Consider the following 12,501-nt stretch of genomic DNA (forward strand, 5'->3'; position numbering starts at 1 on the left):
TTATTGTTTTGTTTTACCTCTTGAGCCATTGTGGAATCCAGATTCTGGGCTTTAACTCTTGAGTGTTTTTAATTTGGTGGGTGTCTATTACGCTAATGCAGGTCTAAGTACTTCCTGCAGAGCGGGTCTGGTCTTTGCAAATTCCATCAGTGATTGCTTGTCTGGGATATTCTTTATTTCTCCTTCATAGATGAAACTCAGTTTTGCCAGGTAAAGAATTCTAGGTTGGCCATTGTTCTGTTTAAGAAGATTGAGGATGGGACCCCAGTCCCTTCTTGCTTGTAGGGTTTCATTTGAGAAGTCTGCAGTTAGTCTGATAGGTTTTCCTTCGTAGGTTATCTGTTGTTTTTGCCTTACTGTGCGAAGAATTTTCTCTTTCGTGCTTACTTTGGCCAGTCTGATAATTATGTGATGTGGTGTTTGCCTCTTCACGTTGAGTCTCCCAGGAGTGCTGTGTGCTTCTTGTATCTGGATATCTAGGTTTCTGGCCAGGCCAGGCATATTTTCCTCCAGTGTTCCAAGAAATAGATTTTCCAGCCCTTGTGTATTTTCTTCTTCTCTCTCCGGGATGCCTATAATTCTTATATTTGGTTTTTTTACATACTCCCACATTTCTTGTATGTGCTGCTCTTGTCTCTTGCTTTGGTGTTCTTTTTCTTCATCTGATTTGTTTAGCACATAGGCATTATTTTCAAGCTCTGAGATTCTCTCCTCTGCATGATCCATTCTATTTTTAAGGCTTTCCACTGTGTTTTGAAGTTCCTTGAAAGCCTCCTTCATTTCCAAGACTTCTGTTTGGTTTTTTCATAACATTTCAATTTCTTTAGGTAATTTTTTGCTCATTTCCTGAATTATTCTCGTGGTTTCTTTGTGTTGGGTTCCTATTTTCTCTTCAATTCCATTGAGTTTCCTTACGATCCATATTCGGAATTCTTCCTCCATCAATTTAATCATTTTATTTAGTATCTGATTTTGAGGGTCTTATGATTTCTTTCTGGGGTAACTTTTCACTCTGCTCTTTCATATTCCCTGTGTTCTTTCTCTGGTTCTTTCCTATCAGGGTAATTGATTGAGAACTGGGAGTGCTAGGACTGGTTTGTGCCCTTAACTTCAAGCCCCCAAGAGATGTTCCTTAACAGCAGGGGGAAGAGGTACGCTGCTATTGTATTGCCTTAGAATATTTTGGCAAGTTGGGTTACCTCTGAACTATTGTCTTCACCTCTTGCCAATGGAGATTAGTGAGTTTGGTCCCCCAGCTTAAGCTCCCATGTGGTGAATCGCACCTGTGTGTATAACTCCGCTGCCCTCTAGTAGCTTGAGATGGAGGGCACTGTGTTGAGCTGTCGAGTCACCCTCTCTGTCATCGGTTGTAGATTGTGTGGAAGAGCCAATTATCGAAGTAATCGGATGCCTCTGTGTTGGTTTCTGGTCCCCGGGTGAGGAATACTAATGGCCCAATCTTTAGGAAGGATCTTGCCACTCCCAAGGGTTACTTGGACCCTATACCCCCTTAAAGTGGTGGTAGGAGCAAGGCAGATTGCAGCTGCTGCCTACCAGCCTGGATGTGTGTGCTTCTATGTTTGCTTGATGTGCCACTAGGGGGAGCCGCTAACGTGTTATTCAGGGTTCTTCCACCACACTTGGGAGGCTCCTTCTGCTGGGAGGGGTTACCTGGTGCACCTGCTGTGGCCTCTGGCCAGGATTTTCCTTCCCTGACAGCAAACACCACTGTTGGCAGCCTCCCGGATGCGGAGATCAGGCCCCAGAGTTATGATCCTACTGGATGACCTAAGCCTGTCTGAGAGGCCAAGTCACTGGGCTGTCGACTATCCATCTGCGCCAAAGCCCCACAGATTCACACCAGTCACACAGAGAAATTGGTTTTTCTTTCCTCTCCCTACCTCCAGGAGTGGAGCCTACCACTTTCGGTGAGAAAATCGCAGCGCTAGAGGGAGGGGTGATGCCTGAGTCTGCCCAGTGCCCCAGCACCTGTGAATCCCTCAGATGCCAGCCTCCCACGACTGGGGAAACACTCAAAAGTCGCCCATTAAAACGGGCCAGCTAGTTTGACAACAGGTCACGCAAGGGTGGAGCCTGTCGCGAGCGTCCCCAGGCTGGAGGAAGGGTGCAGCCCCAAACCGTAGCACACCACAGCGCCTGGGTTGCGGACCCCAAAAATGGCGGCCACCCACCTGCACAGCGCTAGCGCTGAGGGCAACTGTTCAGGAGTTGGCGGATGCTGGATTGGGGAGCTGAGTCAACAGGACACCTGCTGTCTCTTGTGTGTCACCCTTCTGCAATCTTGCGGCTATCCGACAGGAGGTCTTGTACTTTCTGACCTGCCCTGAGCCGGCCTAATTGTCCGCAGTGGTTTCCAGGGTAGAGTCCCCTTTTCAGTGTTCACCTCCATTGTTCTGGTCCCCCGCCCAGGGCAGTCCTAGCACAGAGCTCTGAGGAGTTCAAGATGCTTCCTGCTATCATCTCCTCTCTACAGAGCCCAGCATCTCCTGCTGAGATTTTGTACCAATTTCAGGCAGGTCCCTGTCTGAGTGGGTGTGGAGGTCAGTGGGGAAGCAGGACGTTCTCCTGTGGGTCAGATTCCACCGCATTCGCTAGCCAGGCAGGTGCAGCAGTCCCATGCTCTATTCTCTATTGTTTATCTCGCATTCTCCAGACTTTGCAATTCTATCTCTCATTCACCTTTTTTTTTTCCCTGTGTTTTGTGCCCCACACTGTTTATCTGCAGTTTCACAACACTGTTCTTGTGGGGGAGCAATCCACTCGTGCATAGAAGACCGAGTTCTTCACCTCTTTCTCCGGGAGCAGGGAGCCAGGAAGTCACCTTTACTCCACCATTTTTCCCTGTTTTGTTTTCTAAGTTTTTATTCTATTTCCGTAATAAAACACCATGGCCCCAAGGAAAAAAATTTTTTTTCTAGTGTGGCAGTCAATGTGTTAAATGCAAAAGAGCATTTCTCAGAGCACAGTCCATGAAATAATCTTTTAAGATGTTTCAAGAAAGTAAGCTTGGAAACTTTTCATATAGTAGGCCCCTCTTGAAAACTGACACCACCACTTCTTGAGTTAATTTAAATACACACACACACACACACACACACTCACCCTTAATATGCAAAGGGATACATTCCTAATTTATCAGCATAGACTATTATGGTGGGTTTAAGCACACCAGAAATTTTTTAGGATGAGTATTATTAAATTGCTACTACTGTTCTTTGTTTAATTAGAAATACAAAACTCCAAAATCTTTAAGAATAAAAATTTTCACACCTCAGTGAAAGATTTCTCAGTGTAATAATCAGAAGAAAAGCATGATTAAAGTTGGTTGAATGCTGAATAATAAATAAGGAAATGGAAACTCTAAATACAGACAACTCTGTTGAGAAATCTGATTTTGAAGGCCAGGAATAAGACATGGTGATACCTGGAGGGGAATGTGGAATTGAGTAAGAGTTGGGTTTATTTTTTAAATGGAAACAATTGAGCCTATTTAAAAGCTGACTAGGAATCTCAAGGGATCCCAAATAGCCAAAATAATTTTGAAAAAGAAGAACAAAGTTGGAGTTCACATTTCCTGAAATCACATTTCCTGATTTCAAAACATATTACAAAGCTACAGAAATCAAAAACAGTGTGGTACTGGCATAAAGGCAGACACATAAACCAATGGAAGAGAAAAGAGAGCCCAGAAATAAATCTTCATATACACAGTCAAATGATCTTCAACAAGGGTGCCAAGACAACTCAATGGGAGAAAGAACAATCTCTTCAACAAATGGTGCTGGGAAAACTGGATATCCACATGCACAAAAATGAAGCTGGACCTTCACCTTACACAATATGCAAAAATTAACTCAAAATGGATTAAAGACATAAACATAAGACCTAAAACTATAAAACTTCCAGAAGAAAACATAGAGGAAAAACTTCTTGACATTGGGGTTGGCAATGATTTCTTCGATATGACACCAAAAGCACAGGCAACAAAAGCAAAAATAGACAAATGGGACTACATCAAACTTAAAAACTTCTGTGTATCAAAGGACACAATCAATAGAATGAAAAGACAACCTACTGAATGAGAGAACATATTTGAAAATCATCTCTTGGAAAAGGGAGATATCTCCAAACCATATAAAAAACTCTTACAACTCAACAACAAAAAAATCAGATAATCTAGGTTAAAAATGAGCAAAGGACTTAAATAGACATTTCTCCAAAGATGATATACAAATGGCAACAAGCATAAGAAACGATGCTTAACATCACTAATCATTAGAAAAACCATATTGAGACGTTACTTTACATCCATTAGAACAGCTACTATCAAAAAAAAAAAATAAACAGAAAATAACTAGTGTTGGCAAGGATGTGGAGAAATTAGAATCCTTGGACACTGTTGGTGGGATTGTAAAATGGTGCAACAACTATGGAAAACAGTATGGTGTTTCCTCAAAAAATTAAAAATAGAACTACCATATGATCTAGCATTCCCACTTCTGAGTATAGATACAAAAGAACTGAAAGCAGGGTCTTGAAGAGATACTAATATTTGCACACCCATGTTCTTAGCAGCACTATTCACAAGAACCAAGAGGTGAAGCAACCCAAATGTCCACTGATGGATGAATGGAGAAACAAAATGTGCTAAATACATACAATGGAATATTATTCAGCCTTAAAAAGAAAGGAAATTCTGACATATGCTACAACATGGATGAACCTTGAGGACATTATGCTAAGTAAAATAAGCCCATCACAGACAAAACTGAATTAATCTACTTATAAGGGGTATCTAAAGTCATCAAATTCATAAAAATAGAAAATAGAATGGTGGTTACCAGGGGCTACGGGGAGGGGGAAAGGGAGTTGTTTAATGGGTAAGAGTTTCAGTTTTGCAAGATGAAAAAGTTCTGGAAATCTGTTTCACAACAATGTCAATATACTTAATACTACTGAACTATACTCTTAAAAATAGTTATGATGGCAAATTTTATGTTATGCATTTTTTATCACAATAACAAAATTTTGATTTAAAAAATTTTTGAAAAAAAATGATTAGAAAGATTAAATTGACCGAAAGATCAAATTTATTTTTCACAAAGCAGGTATCTGTGCCAGACATTGTTCTAAATATTTCACATGTGTTAACTTAATAAATTCAAATAATAAATCTATGAGTTAGGTATTTTTATTTTCATTTTATAGCTAAATAATAAGCGGCACAGATAGGAGAAGTAACTACTCCAAAGTCACACATCTGTGAAAGACAAGATTTGATACTCAGAAAATGGATCAGTCTGTGCTTTCTACCACTATGCTGCACATCAGAGAAGTGACAATCATGTAAGCTTCTGAGAAGACCAGATAAAATGGGATCCACAGCCTGGATTAGGCCAGAGGCTCCTCAACTTTCATAGCACCTTTTGTGTCTCAGTAATTTTTTACAGTGCCCTTAGGCCAAAAGAAATACCAACAGATATATTTATTAAATAGATTCAAACTTATTAAGTATGCATATCCTAACAACTTATTAGCCATTTGGAAACATAATACACGGATTGAAAGAAAAAGATTTTTATTTCATTCCTAAATAACTACAATTAGTTACTAATAGGCTGTGTGTGCTAATGGAAGTTTGGACACAACTTCTCAAACTTTAGAATCAGATTGGATACCCTCACCCTCATTCCTGTTCTATGTTATTTATTGTGTGGTAGTTGCTTTTATCACAGCAACCCCTGAAAACCCAGCTTCATATAGACATGACAACCCCAAAAGGAAATGAGTTTGATCTAATGTTGATACTCTGAACTACCTGGAGCTAGCTGTTCATGTAGCAATTGACAGAAGTCTCTGTTTCCCTTGAGATTTTTAAATATCCTACGGCACTCTTGTGAACTCACTGCAGTACCTGGGGTACCTCGGTACACAGTTTGGGAACACTAGGTCTAGGTGGAAGGCTTAGCCTCAGATAAAATGAGGGACTGTTCTACTACAGCAGAAGGATGGCTACAAAAATAGGGCCATTTATATGCTTGGTGGGGCCTCACAATTCAACCTAGGATTCTACTTAGACCAATGAGACTACCAAATAACAGGTATTTCACCGTGGAGAGCCACTGTGAATATTTATGTATAATACTATTTTATGAAAAGTATAGTTATAACTGCTTTTCATTTCACAATCATTAAGTGATTTATTTGCTAATAGTTTTTTAAAAAACTGCTTTAAGTTCAAATGAAATGCTTTAAATGCCCCCCCCCCCAAAAAAAACTGCTTTAGGCTTTTTTGTTATGACAAGAGGCCGGTTAGCTGTTCTGTAGCAAACATATCTTGCTCTTACTCTGTAAACCTATCTTGTCCTTCCTCAATAAACTTTGTTTTATGCTTGGGAAAAAAAACTACTTTATTGAAAAAACTAAGGGGCATAAATTACAATTTTACAAAAATACTTGATGTGTTTTCTCTATCAGTTACATTGGCATATATATTAATATAACATAATATTCTCAAATATCATGAATATAAAGTTGCTGGGTTCCCACACACCCAACCTTAGATGCTTAGTTCATACATACATTTCTATCACATTCCAACTTGTGCATTTAATATAAAGTTATAAATTTAAAATGTCATATTTTAAGCTTTTATATAAAAAAATCAGCCCAGGTATTCAAATATAATGTATTAAAGTCTTCTTATTTGCTAGCTATGGAAGTACAACTTAACCCTCCATTTAAAAACTAGATATATGTTTGGTATATGCTTGTTCTACTTTGTAAAATACACATGAAAATCAACAGGAGAGGAATTAGACTATTCAGATTTTGAACTCATTTAGCTTTACACATATTTACTATTAACTATAACTAAATATATGAGGGAAACTCATAGTCCTGAATTGGCTTCCTTTTGTAGCAAAATCTCTTGAAGCTTCCAAAATGTTATTAGACACAAATGCCAAGGGGAGCCAGGAAATTAGGGTTTCTTTAAAGAAATACTTTAAAATGAAAACAGTAAGAGAGAAGAAAGAACCATTTATAAAGAGAACAGGAAAGAAATGTTGATTGATGATACAAAAATACATTATTATAAAGAAAACCAAATTTTTCTTTGTGTCATAACCATGTTCCAAAACCGGGTTCCTATTTTACAGTATCCTTAAGTATAAACGATTAATGTATCAGTGAATTATCTTAAGTCATCAAATTTTGCATTGAAGTAGTCAAGATACAGTGTAAATTTTCTTTTTCTTTTTCCTGGAAAGGAATGAATTTTTTTCCCTAAGAAAGAGTAATTATTAGGGCTTGATATTAAACTTGCTAGCTGAACATTAAGATTCAGAGAAACTGCCAAATATCAGTATTGATACGCTTTGTTCTGGAAGAGTAATCAGTTTTTCCATAGAAGAGTCCTCTAAACAAGTTACATGGACACATGAACCTAGCTGCTGGGAGCAGGGAAGAAGCTAGGGAAAATCTCACTATTCCAGACACAGACTCACTTAATCCCCTTATTTTCAGTCTAGCCACCTCATTTCTACTCTTAATTGTGCTGTCTTCAAATCCAGATACCCTCTGGTTTGGTGTGTCCTCAAAATTATCCCATCTCATTTGCTCTTTATACAAACTTTCAACATACCCCCTCATTTTCAGTTCCACCTTCTAATGTACTTGATGCTTCCAAAACTTGTGCCTTTCTGGAGTTCTATAGCAGTGGGGTTCACGTTTATTTTATAATATATAAAAAATATATATATATTAATATAAGTTAAAATATTATGTATTAAAAATATTTAGACCATAGGTAAAGTATATGTATGTTAAGTATGTAATCTTTTAAGCAAATATTTATAAGTACATATATGTATAGTAAAAGGACAAACATCAAATAGTAAATAGTGGGTAATACTGAGTGATTGAATTACATGATTTATGCTCATTTGGGCTTTTCTGTGTTTTCCAAATTTTCAGCCTTAAGCATGTCTGTTATTTTTGAAATTTTAAGAAAAAACCTCTAAATACTTTTTTTTTAAAGTGGCAAAATATGAAGTTATACTAAGCTGCCACATACTGGCTAAGTTTTGCTGATCCTAAAGGCCTTCTAGACAGTGTTATTCATTTGTTTATCATAATAGTGAAACTATCCCAACTCTGTAGCAAGTAATATATTCAGTATATGTCAAAAGAGGTCATCAAATAAACATCTATGGAGCAATCTTTTCAGGCTACCTTTCTAGACCTTGATTTGTAATTATCTGAATATTTTTTCTTTGGCGATACAATTCCCCATAAGTAGAAATGTCTTCCTTTCCCTTTTTGTTTGCCTAAATTATGTCCTTCCTTCAAAGTCCAGCTTAAGTCCAGTCTCTTCTGTGAAATCTTAACCAACTACTTTAATCAGCAACAATCCCTAAACTTTAAATGTGTTTAGATACTGAACCAAGAAATAGAACATTTAAATTCAAATTATTCTTTAATCCTGTACATTAGTTTTGTTTCCCAAATATATCCTAAATTATTTGAAAGTAAGGATTCCATCTAATATTTACAACAGTCCCTAATATAAAAATGGGTTTTTTGTTGAGCCTCCAGAAGTGCCTGTTGATAGACAGTTTAATAAAAACAATATGGAGACTTCTAAGTAGCTAAATATTAAAACAGGAACTAAAATATGATTTAAGCCTTTTTTCAGGTCCTCTGACTTCTAACCCTTTAATTTTTAGGGCAACAAACTTCTCTATAGATCCTCATTACCCTGATTGCTCTGTTTCTTTTGTTGGCTTAATTTGTCTCTTCTGTCTCCTAAATGAGAAGATCCTTGGCTCTTAGCTCTTTTTCCAAGATATTCACCTCCCCTCATGACAGCACCCATTTGGATGGTTTTAATATCATCTCTTTAGCTGTCTGCTCCCAAATTTTCAACTCCAACCTTCCACTTAAGTTCCATACCAGTTCCATATTTCCAATAATATAATCATTTGATTATCTTTAGTTCCTTCACATGTAAAAGGGCCAAAACTAAATTTTTTACCTATCATTCTAAATTTCTCTTCTGGCTTTCAGAACTCTCTGCATCTTAGCCTTACTGCACTTATCATTTGAAATGATTTTGCTACCTCTGGTTCTCATGTTTTATCCTGTCAGGCTAATCCTTCCATAAGTCCAATTTTAATATGTATGGTACTACCCTGATGTAAAAGTGTTACAGGGCAATGTATCAATACTTCAACATACCATTCAATGTCCCTGACAAGGAAGTTCCAAGTTGCTTTTCAAACTTACTACGTTGTTCTTCAACATGAATCATTTCTTTCCACATGGGCCTACCTCTTGACTACCTTGTAAACACCCCATTTAATTCTCAATTAATCTAATTCCCTTTTTCTGAAATGCTTTTCCTTTCAGTGTAACCAAATTTTACATGTCCTTTTAAGTCTAAGTTATAAATTCTCCACAAAATTTTTCTTAAATTACGCTGATGTCTATGCTTTCTCTAAACTATCTTTTTACTCAGTGTAATACAAGTTAGCACTCATTAGTGTCCTAGTGATTTCATGTGTCTATTTTCCTTGACTAGGTTATGCTGGGGACTCAGCCCATGACTTACACTTCCTTAGTGATTCTCACAGTTCTTCATCACAATAAATACTGTGTGATGGGTTTTGTATAAATAGTATGCTATTATTAATACTTGTTAACTTAAAACCATGGTTTGTCTATTATTATTTTATAAGGAAATCAAATTGATTTTCACACAATTTGATGAAAAGAAAGATCAGGTTCTACAATTAAGGAAGTTGTGATCAAATGAGTTCCATAAGGTCATAATTTATCTGTGATAGGCTTGGAAAATAATTTTTACTCTTGCACAGCCTGTCAAATAATTCATTACAGGAATTAAAAAAGGAAACTAACTTTCCTTGACATTTTAAGATTGTGCCTGAAAATGTAGAATTGTTATGGACAGAAACCAGGGTACAGCTAACTATATTATACCCTTTTATAGTTAAATTTACATATACAATTCAAATAATTTAATATAAAATCAATACATGTGAAGTTAAATTTATGCTTAATGATAATATTGTTTTAAACGAATTATGTAATAATCTGCAAACATTAATGTGACTTAAAGCACAATACTTTATGGAATTCAAAAATACCACCAGAGTGATACATTTAATAGTGTTTTAATGCTGAAACTATTATTCCCTAAGGACAGTTGGTATAATGGTTTAAGAAATTCAAAGTAGGAAATTATTAAACACTTTCTTTTAATGAAATAATTTTAGGAGACCAAAAAAATTAAAGTGAGAAATATATTTAATAGCTGGTAAAACTAAAACTCTACATCTCATAACTTTAATAAATCTCAAACTAGTATTAGGCATAGTCTGAAATTTTTATACTGAAAACATATATATATACACACACACATATGTAAGTCTTGATTTGTAAAGTGTTCTGAATTTATGAGGGGAAATATTTTTTAAATGGTACTATTCACAGCTCATTGATTTGTAAAGTGTTCTGAATTTATGAGGGGAAATATTTTTTAAATGGTACTATTCACAGCTCATTGGACTGACAATATTAACTAAGCTTTGGTAATGATGACAACCTATAAATCCTCATTAGGCACAGGGAAAGGTCCAAACTCAGATTGCATCCTCTGAAATCCTTTATGTTGTCATAGTTGCCTCACTCATTTCTAAACAGTTGGACCTTTTAAAGAAATAAATTTCCCTAAAGAGACGACAACTAAATTAAATTTGTAAATCTTAAATTTACCATTTCTTGGGGGTAAAACGTTTACATTAGTAGAGGAGTAGCCAAATTCAAAGACTGAGAGTCCAAATGTGTTAGCACCAAGATGTTGAGAAACTTTTTTCACTCCTTTTCTAAGAGTTATAGAACATTATGTTGTGCTCGGCTACTGCCATTTTAGGGCTAAAATATGGGGAAATCACTAATAAAATATTAAAGCATTTGCTATCTTTGGAACCACCATAATGGACATGTGCACAAAAGGAGGACTTTTGGGGAGCCTGTGGAGGTGGTTTACTTATTTTATAACTAAGTAAAATTTAACAAAAAGGTTAAGGGGATCCTTTCCTTAAGCTAAAAATTTATCTTGAGTATCAAAATTTTAATTATTGTAATACTAGAGATCTTTTGGAATAGAACACAAACACATTTTTAGAAGACCTAACTAACAGTCCTGCCCAGAAACTGAAGAAGTGTCAGGAGGATAATGTCAGGAGGTCTCTCAAAAGCCCTAAAGATGTGCAGACTGAACTAGACCTGTGGGCAGGGTGAAGGTGAAATTTTCTTGTTAAAATATATCACATCAAGAATGTGCTGGGAGTAAAAGGTCTATTTGAGAAATATCTTATTCATCATATAAATAAAGTACAAAATATGACAGAACATAAAAAGAGATAAGTCCTATTGGAAATGTTAAAAGCAGACTCATTGGTACATCCGCTTAATTAACCAGTATTGTCAGATTGCTGTAAATTACAAAAGTAATTTTATATATTCTATCATGAAAATTCCTTTTCTGAGTTTAATTCAATAGTGAGGGACATGCTTCTCCAAATGCCCCCACCCCAGACACACACATACACACACACACAAACTTACTATTACATTAAAATGCAATAAAGTCTATCTAAAAAGGATTGTCTATTGGGATGCTCCACTGCATATTTTAAGATGCCCGACATGTTCCAACTTACCCTGTGTAATGGGTAAGGGTGGGGCCATGAGACACGCCTCTTACTATAGGTGGCAGGCTTGCCCTCCAGTCAAATAATTTTGAGCCTGTTTTTAAGGTGAGTAATGGCATTAAGAATTACAAGTTTGAGCTGTACTAAGTTTGAAACTTTCTGGAGCATATTTTGTATTCAAGTTTTAAAGTATGATTAAAACTATTATGCAAATACAGTTTTTTAAAATTCCATCCTTTTTATTAGTATCCTAATGCAAATTTAAGAAGCATTATGGTTCTAAAAATATTAATTCAGCCTTGTAAACAGTCTCTGGAAGGTAAAAACTTATGCCAGTTGAGGAGATAATTAAACAGTACCTCCATGAGTAAAGGTAGACTAGTTTAGGAAAAAATAAGGAAAAACTAGAATCCATTGAAATGGTAGTCTGTATTCAAATGGTAGATTAAAATTTTATAACTACCACAAATTTGATGTTGGAGATTTATGAATAGAACCATGTGCCTAAACTGCAAACAAGAATGGTTAAACATGAAATAAATTAACAATGTAAATAAGAATTTAAATGGATACAGGATATTTGATTGCAAAATCAGTTATAATTAGTAGTTTTAATGTTAACTTCAATTCCATGAATGACTAATAATTATCCTTTTAGCAAGAGCATGTAAGATTTTCCTCAAAAAAAGGTATTTTTTAAGCCTATTGGCAAAGCTAAGGCATTTGTGTCCTGATTATGTTC

The 12,501-nt window shown here is 36.0% G+C and overlaps 1 protein-coding gene across 4 annotated transcripts in view; it reads right to left on the reverse strand.

The window, feature by feature from the left end:
- Positions 1–12,501, reverse strand: part of LOC123636962 (WD repeat containing planar cell polarity effector) — a 316,119-nt gene that overhangs the window by 217,113 nt on the left and 86,505 nt on the right. The gene's annotated exons all lie outside the window — the stretch shown is intronic.

The sequence above is a fragment of the Lemur catta genome, chromosome 4 (assembly GCF_020740605.2).
Source record: "Lemur catta isolate mLemCat1 chromosome 4, mLemCat1.pri, whole genome shotgun sequence".
NCBI classification, from domain to species: domain Eukaryota; kingdom Metazoa; phylum Chordata; class Mammalia; order Primates; family Lemuridae; genus Lemur; species Lemur catta.